The sequence below is a fragment of the Passer domesticus genome, chromosome Z (assembly GCF_036417665.1).
Source record: "Passer domesticus isolate bPasDom1 chromosome Z, bPasDom1.hap1, whole genome shotgun sequence".
Taxonomy (NCBI): Eukaryota; Metazoa; Chordata; class Aves; order Passeriformes; family Passeridae; genus Passer; species Passer domesticus.
Genome location: NC_087512.1, coordinates 1,489,417 through 1,506,737, shown reverse-complemented (window position 1 = coordinate 1,506,737; position 17,321 = coordinate 1,489,417). Strand labels below are relative to the sequence as shown.

Below are 17,321 nucleotides of genomic sequence, written 5' to 3'. Positions count from 1 at the left end.
GGGGTGTGCCCCTCCTCTTACCCAGGAGAGGAGGCTGAGGTGTCACTGCCCTGCAGATCAATTTACCAGCGGGAGAAACCCACAACACCCTCACTAAAATCAAACAAAACCACCCCAAACCCTTTTCGGCAGGAGGAAACAGTTGTAAAAGGGATGAGAGAGTAGCAAGCAAAGCAAGAGGAAAAACTCCAGCTTCTGTATTTCCTATTGCTGGCAGGTAGGGGTGTAATTTTGGAGTTCCTTCCTTTTTAATGGGATAGGTCGTAACCTTACCATCATTTATGTGTCTCTCTCTGTATTTATTGCAGTGGCCTGGCCAGATGCACTGTGGAGCTGATTTCTCTCCCTCAAACATTAGTCATGTCCTCACAGATGGCAATATAACAGCCTATGCTTTTCACAGACTTTACCAAGCAAAATTCCCAGTGACACTAATGGGAATTTTTTCCAGTCAGAGACAGGGACTGACCTGCTGTAAAAAGAAAATTCTCATGTTTATGGTGAATTGTTCAGCATCACTGCCCCTCTTTCTGACCTACAGCTTGACATAAAAAAATAATCCAACTATCAGACATCTGCAATCAAGGACTTTATGAAGCCCTGACCTTTTACATGTGGAGTATCACAGTTACACTGCACAACAGTCTGCTCTGAGGAACACAGTTTGGATCTTGTGTCCTCAAATCCAATACAAATACTCACTCAAAATAACAAAATTATTAGATTCTTCTTCATATTGCAGCTCCCTGGGAGCATTATAGGTCTAGATTTCAATATTTTGGATTTACTTACAATATGCCTTTTTGGGGCGTTTGAGAGAGAAGGGAGAAGGTACATGAAATAATTAAAAGATGCTTCAAAATCAGGACAGCTGAGGCAAGTAACATCTTTTATCTGCAATGACCTAGCCATGAAATAGCTGCATGGCTGAAAAAAAGAAAAGGCAGATGCTGTGCTAGGAGGACACAATTGAGAAGTGAAGCATCATTTTTCAGCAGTAATGATCCAGGTGGAGTAATTAACCACTGGTTGTGGCGGATGTTTTGTCAATAATAATTGTGAAATGAGGTTTTGGTGGTATTCAGCAGATGAGCTCCAGCTGGTTTAAACCTGTACGGGTGCAGGGAGCCTTTCTGCCCCGAGTTACTCAGGTGGGTAGTCTAGACAGAAGGAATAGCTCTTCATACCCGATAATTTATGAATTAGTAGGGCCAGTGTATTAAAACAGATAATTGAAAAGTCCTCATTTGTCTAAATGTAGGGTTGGGATTCTTTAATAACTTTTTACAAATATTAAACCAAACAGAAATGCTTTCATGACAGTCTCGCACATGGCTTGGTTCCAGGAAAAGCAACCTGCTGGGAATTGATTTTTTTTTCTCTGAAATTTCCAAGTGATGGAAATTGCTTGAGAATGGGAAAGTAGCTAGCACTAAAAAAATAAAACTGAAACTCTGCCTGATAGTCACTACCTTCAGGATGAGAAAATTTCTTTCAACCTCATGTAAGGGAGTTTCAGGTAAACAAGAAATATAGGATTGGGCAGGAACTGACTTCCCTGATTTCACAATCCAAATTGCATAAAGTGAAGAAAAAAAAGAAGTATTAGAAGTAAAGTGTAATTTAAAGATTGGATTTTCAAAAGCGCATTACCCAAACCTGCACATTCATTTTATCTGGAGGGAAGAAGGCACGCCATCTGATAGCAATGATTAATCCAAAGGAGGCCCAGACTTGTTCTCTTCATTTAAGAGGAAAAATTACATATTCTGTGAGGAGGTAAAAACAGCTGTACTGACTGAGATACCTGTGGCTCTTCTAGAGACTGCAGAACATGGCTCACCATCTCCCATATGTGTTAATATTTGAGGTTTTCTTCAAAGACATAAAAGTAACTTTAGGTCTGAAATATCCAAAGTGTATTGGAGACATTCTTCTTTTTTTTTTTTTTTAATTTTATGATTTTCTGGGAGTCTGCTGGCATCATTTAATGACACAAAGCCAAACCACCCAACACCAAATATGGAATAGAGAAGAAAACTGATTTACAGCAAAGGGGAAAAGTTCACTGTAATGGGTTCTAGGCTAACTGCACCTTCAGGTTCAGAGAAAGACCTTAGATATTAAAGTGTATCAGTTACCATCAGCAAAATTAAAAAGGTTTTTATTTGTTTGCTGGTCCTAGTGAGGGTACTTAATTGTGACCTGGTCCCAGTGTTTTCCAACACTCACCTGCCTCCCAAATCACAGAGACAGGGAAGAGCACTTCACAAAGAATTAAAGGATGACTTTATAGCCATTGTTTAAAACCATAATTAACACGGTGTTTAAAGCAAAAGTGAGACAATTACCACCTCCTAAAGCCCTTAAGAAATCCGAGCAGCAGACCTCCTGCCAGACTTTCTGATATCACAGGCACCATAAACAGAGCTTTGCAAGAACCATCCCTTTCACAGCCCTGACAGCTATTGTCCTTAGTGCTAAGTATTATTATTATTATTATTATTATTATTATTATTATTATTATTCTTCTTAGTCTCTCTGTTTATGGTGATGTGCTAAGTGAGCAACTCGGGTTTCTCAAGACCTTACTGACTCCTACAAAGAGCAGCCTCACCTCCAAAGGGTGCCTGTCAGTGGGGTTCAGAGCTCTCAGGGCTTCTCCACCAGCACTCGGTCGTTGGGAAGATCACAGGATCCTGGAATGGTTCGGGGTGGAAGGGATTTTAAAGCCCATCCAGTCCCACCCCCTGCCATGGGCAGGGACACCTTCCTCTAGATCAGGTTTCTCCAAGCCCCATCCAACCTGGCCTTGGACACTTCCTATGATAAAAAGGACAGACGGCAAGGTCTCATCTTCTCGGGTCACAGCTGGGAACGTCATGGCACGTTGTCCTGATCCCTCTGGCCAGCCCCAGGTTGAGTCTCGGTGCATCATCTCCCTCTGTCTCACTGCAGAACAGCAGGTAAGGTAAATTGGTACTGCTCTGAAAGTGCCTTTGGTCCAGACTAGTTAAACTATTCTGCAACATATTCATTACGGAAAAATGTGGTAAATTAGATTAGGCAAAGCCAGAAAGCTCTCTTAATTGCTTTGGCTTTCCGGGAACACAAAACTAGGCAGAGTCTCAGAAGAAAGGATTCATTTTCTGTACACCTGAACTATTTTAAGTGCTACCTCCCTGCCTACAGAGTCCTGCTGCAAATAACACCTTCTGTCCCCATCAGGGCTCTCTCACAGCACTGGCTGGGATGCATCCCTGGGATAAAGGATGTGAGCCATGCCACAGCTCAGAGCATCTTGCAGTTGAACAATGGGAAATATGTGGTAATATGTATAAAATCACAGAATTGTTTAGGTTGCCAAAGCCTTCCAAAATCATTGCGTCCCACTATTGCCTCAGCACTGCCAAGGCCACCGCTATCCCCTGTCCCCAAGTGCCACATCCACACAGCTTTTAAATCTCTTCAGGGATGAGGACTCCACCACTGCCCTGGGCAGCTCTGCCAGGCTGGACAGCTCTTTTCAGGGAAGAAATTTTCCTCAATTTGCAACTAGAACCTCCCCTGGCCCGGCCTGAGGCCGTTCCCTCTGCTCCTGTCCCTGTTCCCTGGAGCACAGCCCGACCCCCCGGCTGTCCCCTCCTGGCAGGAGCTGTGCAGAGCCACAAGGGCCCCCCTGAGCCTCCTTTGCTCCAGGCTCAGCCCCTTCCCAGCTCCCTCAGCCTCTCCTGGGCCTCCAGCCCCTTCCCAGCCCCGTTCCCTGCCCTGGACACGCTCCAGCCCCTCAGTGTCTCTCTTGTCCCGAGGGCCCAGAGCTGTCCCAGCACTGGAGGTGCCCCAGCAGTGCTGGCACAGGGGACATTACAGAATACACAAGAACTCCTCAGCCTGTGCTGCTGCCCTGCCCAGTCTCAGCCCTTGTGGTATCCCTGAGGCTGGGGATTCCCTGCCACTTCTTCCTCTTCCTCATCATTCTCCTCTTTCTCCTCTCCCTGCCACCCTTCACCCTTGGCAGCCCCACCTGCTGCCACCTCCATGCTGCCACATCCTCTGCCCACTCTGCTCCACAACACCCTTTGTCACCCCTGCCACCCTGTTCCTCAGTTTACCCAGCTGTGGCTGTGCTTATTAACAGGTTATTACCTCTCTGTGTTATTACTCCAGTGCAGGTCAGCTCCTGGCAGTCAGGAGGTGCAGTTTCTCCCCTCCCAGACTCCAAAGGGCACCCACTGCAAGGCAGAACTAATTTTTTTTTATTCACAGTTAACACGTAATCCATGGCCTATTTGAAAGCTAAACCAAGAAACAGCTAAGAGGGAGGAAACCATACAACAAACCTAATTTCTATCTCCCTACCCCCCAAAAAAGAGAAGAAAGTCTGTCGTTAGATGACATGGTGTTAAAGGAATGCTGTAATGTACAGAAATCCCATGCCATTATATGTGCCCCTGAGGGCAGTGTGGATTTCTGCTCCAGCATCTGCCAAGGCACTTCATCTCTGCTCACCAGGCTGGATAGGAAAAACTTAATGCCTCATATACCATTTGACACTGATTGAAAGCATTTATTTCACTATTGGCACTTGCCTGGCTGGACCATGCATTAGGTGGCATTCACCCCACATATATTTTGGTAGAAGAAAGCTAGATTTCTGGTCTAATATTTTTTTAGTATCTCCTGAGAGCCTCTGAGAGGACACAAATCCCTTCAGACTGCAATTCCTTCTCCTGGATACCCTTTGCTGTGTGTGTGACACGCCCATGTGGGAAGCCTGCTCACCCCGAGGAGATGCCCAGGGAGCTGGGTGATCCAGGTGGGACACGGGGTGAGGGATGCACTGCAGCTCAGGTTTGTTTTGGGGATCACTGCTTTGGGACCCAGCAAACGGGTACATCCTGGGAGGTCTGCAGCTGCACAGGGGAGATGGTGCCACTGCCCAGCTGGGAGCAGCTGTTTTCATGGAGTCAGAATGGTTCTGGTTGGAAACGACCTTGAAGAGCATCTCATTCCATCCCTTGTCATGGACCTTGAAAATTATTGCATTCCACCCCCTACTGTGGACAGGGACACCTTCCACTGTCCCAGGATGCTCCAAAGCCCTGTCCAAACTGGCCTGGGACACTGCCAGGGATCCAGGGACAGCCACAGCTGCTCTGGGCACCCTGGGCCAGGGCCTGCCCACCCTCCCAGCCACCAATTCCTGCCCAACATCCCAAAATGTGTGCCTGCCCTGTGGCAGTGCAGCCATGGCCTGTGTGCTGTCCCTGCAGGCCTTGTCCCCAGTGCCTGGGCAGCTCTCCTGGAGCCCCTGCAGGCCCTGGCAGGGGCTCTCAGGTGTCCCTGCAGCCTTCTCTTGTGCAGGGGAGCAGCCCCAGCTGTGCCAGGCTGGCTCCAGAGCAGAGGGGCTCCAGCCCTGGCAGCATCTCCGTGCCTCCTCTGCACTGGCTGCAGCAGCTCCACGTCCTTGTGCTGCTGGAGCCAGGGCTGGGGCAGCTCTGCAGGTGGGGTCTCACCTGAGCCCAGGGCACAGGGGCAGGATCCCCCCTGCCCTTCTGCCCACAGTCTAGGCTGTGTCCAGCCCATATTTCTGGCCACAGCTCCCACTGAGTTTCTGCAGCAGTCACAAATTCAGACATTTCTCTAAAACATGAGTGTATGGCCCCATTTGATAGAACACTAAGAATGATGTGCCATCTCACCACATAATCCTTCCAAGCTCCGAGCCCCTGGCAGCTGAAGAAATCTGGATGTCCTCTTGCAAAGAGCTGTGTCCTGTTGCCATCTCCCTCTCTTTGGGTCCAAGTCCCAGGAATGCTGACCCCTTTTCTCCTGGCAACCTGTTTATTTGCAGTGGCAGTGGTATCGCAAAATTTTTTCTTGTCTTCTGATTCAAGAGTTTTATTGATAGGAATAGAGGAGGCTGTGAGTTGTAGAGGTTGAAGGGACTGAGCTCTGGAGGAGAGGTGAAGAGGAACAGCAGAAATGCAATGACAGTCGATGCTCAAACACCAGAAACCCTAGGAGACCTGTTTCCTTCTTTATACAAATTTGTAAGCCAAAGTTTCCTGCCTGGAAGCAATTTCCTGTGCCCCACTGTCTTTCATGTCTGCCTGCTCCCTCTCTGCCACCATCTCCATTGTTTGTCTGGAGATAAATCTTTCAGTCCCACTCAGGTGGCCGGGTGAGCCACGGTGGTTTTGTGCTGGCAGGCATCAATGGGAGTCACCAGCCCTGTGTCTGATCTGCAGACAATTACAAAAGCATTTGAAACCCTTTATGATTCCCCATTGCTTCCTCTTCCCGATTTCTACTTCCCTCTTCCTGCAGTTAACAGAGTATTGCTCACCGAGAGCTGAACTTTCCAAACCAACGCGTCCTTAATATTTAAATTACTGTGCTGCAGGTAGCAGGGAGCTCCATATGGCACTGAGAAACCTACACCTCTGTACCCAGGGCACAGCCTGACACGGCAGGTGTAGAGGTGAGGGTGAATGCTGTGCCCCAAGGACACAAGAGGGAGGATTGCCCTTGAGAGCAAAATAACTTGCGTCAGCCAGAACACCCAGTGCTCCGGGCTCAGAGCTACAGGGTCATTAATAAACACAGACAGAGGGAGAGACAGAGAGAGGGTCTAGAAAGATCATACATCTGCATTATAACCCGTCATCATGTGCGTTGTAACCCTCACACAAACTCTTATATATGGAATAGTCCCTCAACAGCCTCCTTGGGAAATAAAGTGCTGCCTGCTGGAAGGAAAACATTCAATAAAAAGGTCATTTTTGTGAACGAGGCTTTGGAAATGGAAAGGCACTTTTACATCATGAGCATGGTGAACACTGAAGAACACACACAGGGGGCAATAAAAGCCAAATTAAATTTTTTTGGTATTTGCTTGATAATGGTATTAGACCCATGTTTGCACTTCTATACGTACATACCTAAGTGAGATGTCCCTTCTTTGTAGTTCCCCAACAACTCTTCTTGAGCCAGCATTTGTAAAATGATATCTCTATATTTACTTAAGCATCTATTTAAAGAGGAGCCCCTCACAATTACTCACCACACAGATAGATGACACTGTTTGGCTGTGTTTATTTAGTTTCTATTAGTGATTGGCAAAAAGTCTATTGTGGCTTCAAAGCAGATATAGATGAGTGACCTGTTGATCATAAAATAAAGTATGATGATCCCTTCTAGGCCTTGTGGAAAATGGCATGTGAGGGGGACATGTATCATTATCTCATCCTGCCACTTTGTGATATAATTTAAAATCCAGTTGTTCTGGTAGGTTTGGCTCAAAAGAAGATGTACATACAGTGTTGGCAGTCTAAGGCATGGAATAATGAGAGCAATTCAAGGGAAGCTCAAAAGAAGATGTACATACAGTGTTGGCAGTCTAAGGCATGGAATAATGAGAGCAATTCAAGGGAAGTTGTTATCTTCAAAGCATGAGTTCATTTGTCACTACAGGTGAGACATCTTTCTGCAAATCCTCTGTCAGTGATGACGGACAAAATATGAGCCATCAGAATGTTAATCTCAAATTTTTGGCTTGCTGTTACCTGCTGGTACATGGTTCATCCTCTGGGAACTCAAGCACAGGCTGTCCTTTGCTCAGCTCCACTCATCCAGAGCTGGGTCATGGAGTGATGTGGATGACACAGACAGAGCAGCATCTGGACTGTGATCAAAGGACATATGAAAATTTACTGTTTGCCATCATGTATTTCATTGCCCTGAGTAGCTCTGCTCACAGAGAGTTTGCAGTGCCTGATCTGCCCCTTTTTTGGTTGGGTCATTGGGGCAAACACTTATCAATCTGGCTCCAGGTGGTAGTTCTTAACTAATACCTTTTCAGCAGAGTTAGTCTTCCAGGTGAGGTTGGTTAGGGCAGAAATTGGTGTTGTCTGTGCTCAGAGCAGTTAGCAGCAGAACGGTACCATGGCACCCAGACATTTCTCACACCCAGGAAATACAGCTGGTGCTGACTTCTAAACCCTTCCTCCCCTGTAGCTCAAACCCCTCTCCCAAGCGTCAGGAGCTACAAGTGCAGAAGGATCTGTCTGTGTTGGAAATCAAAGTTCACAGTGCTGGGAGGGTATTTTTGCTGATACTCATTAGCCCTGCCAGTCAATAAGTCTGACCAGCTGACCATCTCCTTTTCACTTCCAAAGGTGTTGGTCCACATCCCTCTGTTGTCCTGCCCACCCACCTGGATGCTGAGCCCTCCATGGAGCAATCCTGCCTCTTGAGGAAGAAGAGGCCAATCCTGCCTCCTGAGGAAGAAGAAATCCTCCAGGATTGTGAGGGTGCTAACACTGATAGATCATAAATAATGATTTTCTTGTGAATTTTCAAAATGCAGAGCACCGAGTTTCCTAGTGCTCGTGCTGTGGTCCCATGATTTGTGTAATGCTGTGCAAACCCAGTATGCACAGCCAGAACAAGTGCCCAGTGAGACATTTAAAATGAGATGTCAAAAATAACCTAAAGTACTTTTAATACACCTGGAAACAAGACTTGCTCCCATGGGAGGTTGAACACTTTCAAATTTAACTGGTATCAGGGATAGTTTGAAAGTACTTACAGCTTTTGTTGTAAGCTCTTTTGTGCTAGAACACCTTTAAAGATAAAGGTGTTCCTGCCAGGACATTTGTGTTTGGTCTGTGCAACACCACAAGCACTTTGTTTCTCTCATGGTGACTTTGCTGGGAGATGGGGGATCATGGGCCAGCTGTGAGGGAAGCGAGCAACAAAGGGAAAAATCCTGGGGAGAAAGTCCAGGGAAGAAAGAGGGGCAGCCCAACTTCAGTCCCAGTGCATAGGACTTCAAGACTTTATGGAAAGAGCAACCAATCAAAAATCTCACAATTTCAGGTGGCCATATGTGATTGTAGGACATGCACAACAAACAGACCCTTTCTGCACTTCCTTGCAAGTGAGCTTGTCACTTCTAGATAAGGTGACCCCAGGAGATTTTGGACCCAGACTCCCAGTCTAGACTGTAGGATATTTTTATTTTAAATTGAGAAATACACTTCTGTATCACACTGGTATTTTCGTTAATTTTTACTACAGATCTGTGGTTTCTTTCCTCTGAAGTGTCATGTGCTGTTAAAGACACATGTGTATATATATATATATATATATATATATATATATATATATATATATATATTAATGTGTATACTACTGCTGTCAGTCATGATACATCCTTTCCTCATACTCACCAAGAATACTCCTTGTAGACCCCGGTTTTGCTGAAGGCTGCTCCTCTCCAGTTGGGACTTACTGACGTTACACTGTTAGATGCTGGATGAATTTTGTTGTTTATCCTTGCCTTTTGATGATGCTGCTGTCTGAAGGTTATCTGCTACAGTGATTTCATAATCCTTTTGAGTCTCTTTCATATCTTCAAAAGGCAGGAAATAGGGTTTTTTAGCTATTCAAGAGCCACTTGTCTGCAGGTAAAGAATTTAACAGCTTGTGGGAGTGCTACTTACTGCCAGCAATAATGTGATTGATCTTTCCTGGAACTGCAAAAATGATTCTTAGAAGTGACATTGTGGAAGGCAAAAATTGAGCTATTTTCTTTCACTTGTCTACTAGGAACACTTAATACAAGAAAATAAATACCTAGTATTGAAGGGTGACCTGTCTCCTTGCATTTCCTTCTTGCAATTCAATTGTTAACTTTCGGGGGACATTGATGGCTTTATTTGCTTTAAGAATTGGAATAGAAAAGGAACAGCTTGCTCAAGGACTTTCGAATTTAGATGTTTTTAGTAGAAAAAGAAACAACGTTTAGAGTAAACTTCACTTTCTTTTTTGGGGACAGGAGGATTTAAGAGCAAAACCTAAATCGTGTGTACTATTTTATGTCATATGTATCCAGATGGTTGGGCTGGCTTATCTTTGTTCTGAGATTTGTATGTAATGAGCCCCAATACATGATTTTGGCATGGTTTTCATTCAGAGCTACCTCATGAGCCCTTCTTGTGTAAGCACTTAGAGCTGTTCATCTCGGGTTCCAGGGGCTGTGTTGTTTTGTCTCAAGGCCACAGTGCTGCCTTCCCATCCCAGGCACAAAAAAAAAAAAAACCAAAAAAAAAACCCAGGCAGAAAAACAGAGTTAAAATGTTGCAAAACACCCAAATTAAACAATACTTGTAGTCTTGACTGAGCAGAATTGTGGCTTTGAGTGACCTGGTCTAGAGGAAAGTGTCCTGGCCCATGGCAGTGATGTATTAAGGTCTCTTTCCACCCTAAGCAGTCTGGAACTCAAATAATCACACAGAGCACTTGAATAAGTTTCTTGACTGGCTTCTGGTGTCCCACACTAAAATGCTTTGAATTCTGCAGGTGATTTTGTCTGGCAAAGGACTACCCAATGTCCCATCTTCCTACACTTCAGAAAAATAAATGAGTGCCTTTTGTGGGCCAGAAGCACCTTAATGCTCAACATGTCTACCTGCCATACATGGGACATGGCCTTTGTCCCAAGAAGAAATTAATGGAGGTGGGAGCTCATTGGGAGAGGGAGGTTTTGATCCCAAGAGATCTTCCTAGCACAGTGTCCCTGAAGGAAAGGGAAACCATGTTTTGTGTTTCCTGTGGGTGATCCCCCATGGAGCTGGGTGACAGAGTGGCTGACTTCAGGAGCCTCTTTCCAAGCCTCATTTCTCATTTAGTTTCCTAAGAGGAAATGAGACTCTTATTATCTTGGTCTGATGTTCTCAGTGGGATGAAAATTATGACGTGAAAATATTTACTAAAGCTTTTCTTCTGCCTACAACAAATTTTAAAAAATGCATAGGATCACAGTGTGGTTTGGGTTGGAACTTAAAGCTCATCCCATCCTACCCCCTGCCATGGGCAGGGACAACTTCCACTGTCCCAGGATGCTCCAAAGCCCTGTCCAAACTGGCCTGGGACACTGCCAGGGATCCAGGGGCAGCCACAGCTGCTCTGGGCACCCTGGGCCAGGGCCTGCCCACCCTCCCAGCCACCAATTCCTGCCCAACATCCCAAAATCTGTGCCTGCCCTCTGGCAGTGCAGCCATGGCCTGTGTGCTGTCCCTGCAGGCCTTGTCCCCAGTGCCTGGGCAGCTCTCCTGGAGCCCCTGCAGGCCCTGGCAGGGGCTCTCAGGTGTCCCTGCAGCCTTCTCTTGTGCAGGGGAGCAGCCCCAGCTGTGCCAGGCTGGCTCCAGAGCAGAGGGGCTCCAGCCCTGGCAGCATCTCCGTGGCCTTTCATTTCTGTGCTTGCTCTTGCTGGTGGTTTGTTTTGGGATGTGCAGCCTGGGTTTGCTCCCACTTCCCAGCTGCTGTCAATAGTTTGGAATGGTGCCCTGGAAGAGCCCCTGGCAGGAACCCTGCAGGTACAGCACTCCTGGCACAGCTTTTCCCAGCAGCTCAGCACCCGCTGGCTCCTCCATGGAAGCGTGGGGATTATCTGTGCATATAAATGTTTATTTTAGCAAGTATGGCTAGGTGATATTTTTAGTAGTGGTGGTTGTAGGAGTTTCATGGGAAAGCCTGTAGTTCATCAGCCTTTTCGGCGTGTATCTTATCTCGGAAATGTAAGCGTCGGCTGGGGGATATTGTACAATGTTGCCTTCATCACCCAGCACTTAATCTACTCGCGATTTATTTACTTTAGTAACTACAGGAAGCAAATAGCCTCTGCGTGTCTCACTTCAAGTAACTGAATTAGTGCTGTGTGACAAAGTATCACTCTGTTTGGACACTTTTTATCCTTCTTAAAAACAAAACAATTTTTAAAAGCCAATCCCCCAAAAAAACAACCCCCCAAAACCCACGCTCCCCCCCCAAAAAAAACCCCAAAAACAAACAAAAAAACCCCCCAAAACAATAAAAACACAAAAACCAGAACAAAGGCAAAAATGCATAGCCCCAGGCCATGCATTAAGTGAGGCTCTCTGGCCTGACCTGTCCAGGTACCCAGCATGGTGGAGGGCAGTCAGACAGAAAGCTCTTCAGCAGCTAAAACAAAATGTCAAATTCCATATGAAAGCATCTTCTTCCAAACCACGAGCACTGCTTGTTTTATATATGGTGAAACTGGAGAGCTGGTCTCTCCTTCAGTGTTTATTTTTGCTGGTATAATTAGCTGATTTTTCAACCAGTAATATTGCTTAGTAGTGACTTCCTTTCAAAAAAATTGTTTTAGGCTGTGCAAATCTTCTTGGCTTTGTGTGCATACAATGACTTGAACTGGTAGGACCCCAGCGTACTAAGGCAGTGCTGCTAATTAATTCTTGGCTGCAGAAGTCCTGATAAGAGTAAACAAAGAGTGAAATTAGCTCAGGAGAAGACACAGGAATTTGCAGGCAAACCCACATCCTTCCATGATATCATTGGGAATCCGCCCGTGCTCCACCCATGTGTTTGACTGAGCCCTGGCCGAAGGCAAAGAGAGCTGATTTTTTTGGGAGGGTGAGCTGTGGATCCTAGAGAGACTCAGCATAATTTATGGCCTGTAAGGATTTTATTCCCATTAGCTTGGAGAGCAAGATAATTTGCATTTGCTCTCAGATGGTGAAGCCAAAATCCTGGGCCCCCACACCCACCCTGGTCATCCCTGCACCACCCAGCAAAGCCCCTGGAAGCCCTGGGTCCTGTGAGATGGCTGCTGAGGGCACAGAACTCTGGTCCTGTGCTGTTTCAGGGGCTGCTGGTCTGAAAAGCCCTGTGCATGCTCTGGGGAGGAGTTTAGCAGCAGACAGGGAGGTGCTGTCAGACTCCTGTGGCAGCAGTCCTGGGCTGGGGAGAGCAGGGGCCCAAAGGGTGCTTGAAATGATGCTCACTGGAGGTGCTCCCCCAAATCCAGCAGGCTTGGTACCACGTGTGATCCTTCCCCGGGACACCTCAGTGCTAAACTGCTGCCAAAATTATGTTGGTTTTATTTTTTTCTTTGTATTTCCAAGGGAAGACTGCAGTGAGGAGATGGTGAGAGACATCTCACACAGCGCTGGTGTGTGTTGCCATGACATTGAAGTAATTGCTGTTACTTTCTTTGACAGAAATTAATTCTTTTGGAATTAAGTGACCAATTTTGCCAACACTCAGCTGCAGGAGGAAAGGAATTTTCTGTAATTCAGCAAATGGATAGATTATACCTACGCTTTCACAACAGCAGCGAAGAGTTCCTTCTGTTCCCACTGTTTGCTAACACCTTGCAGTTTGCATTGGGAAATTGTGGGACTGATGATAGAACACAACAAAATGCAATCTTGAGATTTTCCCTGAAGCACAGTGAGAGGGGAGCAGGAGAATACGAAGGTGCAAGGTGGCAAAATTTATGTCTAGACTGGCTACTTTGAAAAACAGATCCAGTTCCCTCTGGATGGTTTCCTCTGCGGTTTAAGCCACAGCTCTTTGACTCAGCTGAGGATGCTCAGATTTGCCATTTTGTACAATGCTCTTGACCACACTCTTGTCAGAGCCACCTAAGTACCAACCTGCAGGGCCCGTTCTCCATTCTCTCATGTTTTACATCTCTGCAAGAACTGTTACATAAAAACCTTGTCCGGGTAATCCAAGGTAAAAGGCAATTAGCTAAAACCCAAGATCAGGTAAAACTATACAATAATAAGGAGACTGAGTGAGCCCTGGCTTAGTGAGCACTGGGAAACTTGAGTGGGTTTGGTAAGCACCCTGAAGCCTGGCTGTCCACTGCAGGTCATGGTGTTCCTGTGCCTGCTGTACCCAAGGTAGGAGGAGATATTTCCAGACAGTTCCTGACATCCTGTCTAGGCAGGAGATTACCAGTCTGCTGGTGGGAGGTCTCTGCCCAAATCCTCCTGTTTAGAAGGGGTCCCATTCAGTTTCTGGCAGTCTTTGCCCCTCTTCGCTCTTGGATCCCCTCTATATTTAAAAAAATCTCTGCGGCAAATAAGGCTAAAAGAAATCCTCATCCAGGAGTTTTGGTTTTTTCTATGCAAAAAATAGCAGCAGCACCTCAGATTTCTTAACTGTTTTGCATTTCTTTTGGAGTTTGACATTAAAGGGGAGAAAGGAATATATAGGAAATACATATTATTTCCTACCCATCTCACAGATAGAGATACTGAGGTTAAAGAGATTTAACTTGCAGGAAGACCACCCAGCCAGCCTGTGGGGGAGCTGGCAGATGAACAAAGCCCTCCTGATTTATTAGCAAGCATCCATCCTAGAAGAGAAGGGAATGGACCCTTCTCCAGAGAAGGGAATGGACCTTTAAAAGCACAGTTACTTAGGGATTTTTAAAATTTTTAATTTTAATTGGGTCATACTGCACCCCAAAGACTTTTCATATTTTTCCTTCCAGCACCTGGTGGAGGATTTTGGGAGTCCTGCTGGCCTTTGGTGGCCCCAGAAGCCTGATGGCCTCTGCTTGGCCTCCAGCACTTCGCCCTGCCACGCCGTGAGCAGTCTTCCCGTGTGAAACAGGGACCCATTTTGCTGAGCCATGTTTTAAAACAAGGTTTTCGGTGAGCATCTCAAATGTTTCCTTGAAATCCCCCCACCTCTGAGTCATGGGGATGACACTGGAGAGCGACCAGAGCAAACAATCCCCATCCTCCCCGAGCAATGGCAGGCCGGCTGGGTGGCATCAGCCCCTCACAGCTCCTCCCTGCCTCTGGACACAAGCCCTTGTCCATCTGCCAATTCCAGAACTGGGTTATTGTTTCCATTGTTGCATCTCTGGAACTCACTTGTTTTCCTGGAAACCTGTCCTGGATGTGTGAGGGTCTTTGGATCATGGCAGCTCTCTGTGAAATACAGCTGGGAACTGGGCCCGATGCACTCCAGGGAAAAAAATCCCAGCAAACACAGGGGAAATTGCAATAGGGCTGGAGCCCCTCTGCTCTGGAGCCAGCCTGGCACAGCTGGGGCTGCTCTCCTGCACAAGAGAAGGCTGCAGGGACACCTGAGAGCCCCTGCCAGGGCCTGCAGGGGCTCCAGGAGAGCTGCCCAGGCACTGGGGACAAGGCCTGCAGGGACAGCACACAGGCCATGGCTGCACTGCCACAGGGCAGGCACACATTTTGGGATGTTGGGCAGGAATTGGTGGCTGGGAGGGTGGGCAGGCCCTGGCCCAGGGTGCCCAGAGCAGCTGTGGCTGCCCCTGGATCCCTGGCAGTGCCCAAGGCCAGGCTGGATGGGGCTTGGAGCAGCCTGGGACAGTGGGAGGTGTCCCTGCCATGGCAGGGGGTGGAATGAGATGGGATGAGCTTTAAGGTCCTTTTCCACTCAAATAATTCCATGATCCCATGACTGTGTTATATACCCATGCGCTTAGACCCTTCTTCCTAAAGCAAAAGCTGACGGGCTTCTCAGGATCTCAGGGAAGCTGAGAAAAAGGAGGGGAATTGCAGGGGAACCACAGACAAGGAGAAAATGGGGACTGGTGGACAAGGGGGAGAGTGTGTGTGTGCAGAGTGGCTTGACCAATGCATACTGCTGTACTAGACAAGACACTGTAAAGGCACTTTTCAGCTTTTACTGCAGTGCAAGAACCAGTGCATGAGAGCAGCAGACAAAGCATTAAACTGGACCTCATAATTAGACAGCAAAATATTATGTACAGCTTCTTATTTTCTAAGAATGGCTGACAAATAAGATCAGGTCAAACCACTATGTGTTTCTAAAACCTGCAAAGCCTTTTCCAAGTGTAAAATTTGTGACTTAAGAGTGAGAATAGGATCTTGGTATTTGGTTCATACTGGATATGACAGGTAAGAATTGCCATGGAATTGGAATTCTGACTATTGTCAGAAATTATTTGCACTAAACACTCTGTGAATTAGCTTCTGAGTCAGCTCAGGATACAAAGAAACAGAAAGAATCTATTTGTGACTATATGCAATTGAAGAAAAGACCTGTGGTGAAACCGCTGAGTCCAGCTCTTTAGGGTAACTTTTTGTGTACTCACAAATCCACCTGATCTCCTTCCAGCCCATGGGGGGCAGGTGGGATGTGCCAAAAGTGAGTGAACACACAATTCACTCTTTCCTGTTTCATACATCAGCTAATCCATCATGCAGTCTTTATTGATTTGGCACCAGCCTTTTCTTTAATGGATTTCTGAAAAGTTTTGCTCTCTGTTGTTTGTGTCCTGAGCTGTTCTTGGTTCCTGCAGAGCCCCAGCTCCCACTGGTGTGAGTAGGTCTGCTCTGCGGGCCTCAGGAAGCCCTGGCTTGGGCCAAGGTTTGCAGCTCTTGGCCATTGCACTGCATTTGATACACGAGCATATAAATATGAGACAGCTGAGCACCAACAGATAATCCTTTTTTTTCCTTAAGTCTCCACCTATCCCATGAAATGCCTCCAATCTAATCAGCAAGCTTACAGGAAGGCCCAGTGCATCACTCCTGTGGCTGCTGAGAAACTGGAGTCCTTCTGTCGAGCTGATATCCAGGTAACAGGACAGTACCTGATGTAGGGCCTCCCATGGCTGCTTGTGAAGTGAAATTATTTTGCTTTGCACAGTAAAAATCACCTGACTGTCCCTGACATTGCAGCATTTTCTGTCCTATTCAAAAAAATAAATGGGAAATATTTTTTTAAATTGAATGCCAGGGAATTGAATGGCAGGGCTTGGTTTTAGGGGAAGTTGACTGGCACAGCACATACAGTAATTTTTACTATTATGGCATCCTCCATCTTCCAGCACGTGAATGATTTTATTATTCCTCCAAAGAAGACAAAGATGTCCCTATTGTCCACATGTGGCTGACTGTGATTAAGCAGAGAAGACAGAGAATCCTTAACCCATCAAAATTCAAACCACAGGCCCCAATCCCTGCACAATGTATGTTACATGGCCTTCAGAAATGTCAGTACACATCCCTGCCACTGGCTTGTGTCATTTCAAAGTATAGCAAAATCAATTTTTAGCAGGATTCAGTGCGTTGGAGGTGTCTGTGCTCCTTGCAGAAGGGCTGGACTGGATGCCTTTTAAAGGTCCCTTCCAACCCAATCCATTTCCATGATTTCAGTGTTCTTTTGTTTTGTCCTCACTGGCTGGGTTTGCAAAGGCCACTAGGGAAAGGAAAATGTAGCTCTGGTAACCCACAGGAAACCCTTTTGGTGCTCTGCAGAACCCACCTTCCCCCTCCTCCTCCCTCCATCTCCCTCCACCAAGTCTGACACAGCCACCAGAGGCTCAGTGGTTCACTGTGGGGCTTGGCGGAGCCTGGGCTCCTGGACATCACCCTGGAATGTGTGCCCCTCAGCCCTGCCCCAGGGCACCATGTCCTGGCGTGACCTCCCAGGGAAAAGCTGCTAATCCCATCTGATGTTACACGCTG

General features: G+C 46.6%; 1 protein-coding gene and 1 long non-coding RNA gene across 5 annotated transcripts in view; both read right to left on the bottom strand.

Annotated features, from left to right (window-relative positions):
• The window catches only part of SMAD7 (SMAD family member 7), a 37,352-nt gene extending 34,646 nt beyond the window's left edge, over window positions 1-2,706 (bottom strand). Inside the window, exon 1 of the mRNA XM_064405429.1 lies at window positions 2,618-2,706. The gene's annotated coding sequence lies outside the window, so the exon portion shown is untranslated. The remainder of the gene's footprint in view (window positions 1-2,617) is intronic.
• Window positions 2,707-7,374: 4,668 nt separating this feature from the next.
• LOC135291328 (uncharacterized) lies at window positions 7,375-15,005 on the bottom strand. 4 transcript variants are annotated; one of them, XR_010354129.1, is made up of 5 exons: window positions 14,535-15,005; window positions 13,150-13,230; window positions 11,956-12,299; window positions 9,237-9,467; window positions 7,375-7,687 (listed from the first exon to the last, which is right to left on the bottom strand). It is a non-coding gene; the product is annotated as an uncharacterized LOC135291328 (long non-coding RNA). The 4 variants fall into 4 exon arrangements; XR_010354126.1 differs by having other exon boundaries at window positions 14,724-15,004; XR_010354128.1 differs by having other exon boundaries at window positions 9,237-9,418; window positions 14,724-15,004.
• Between the last annotated feature and the right edge of the window lie 2,316 nt (window positions 15,006-17,321).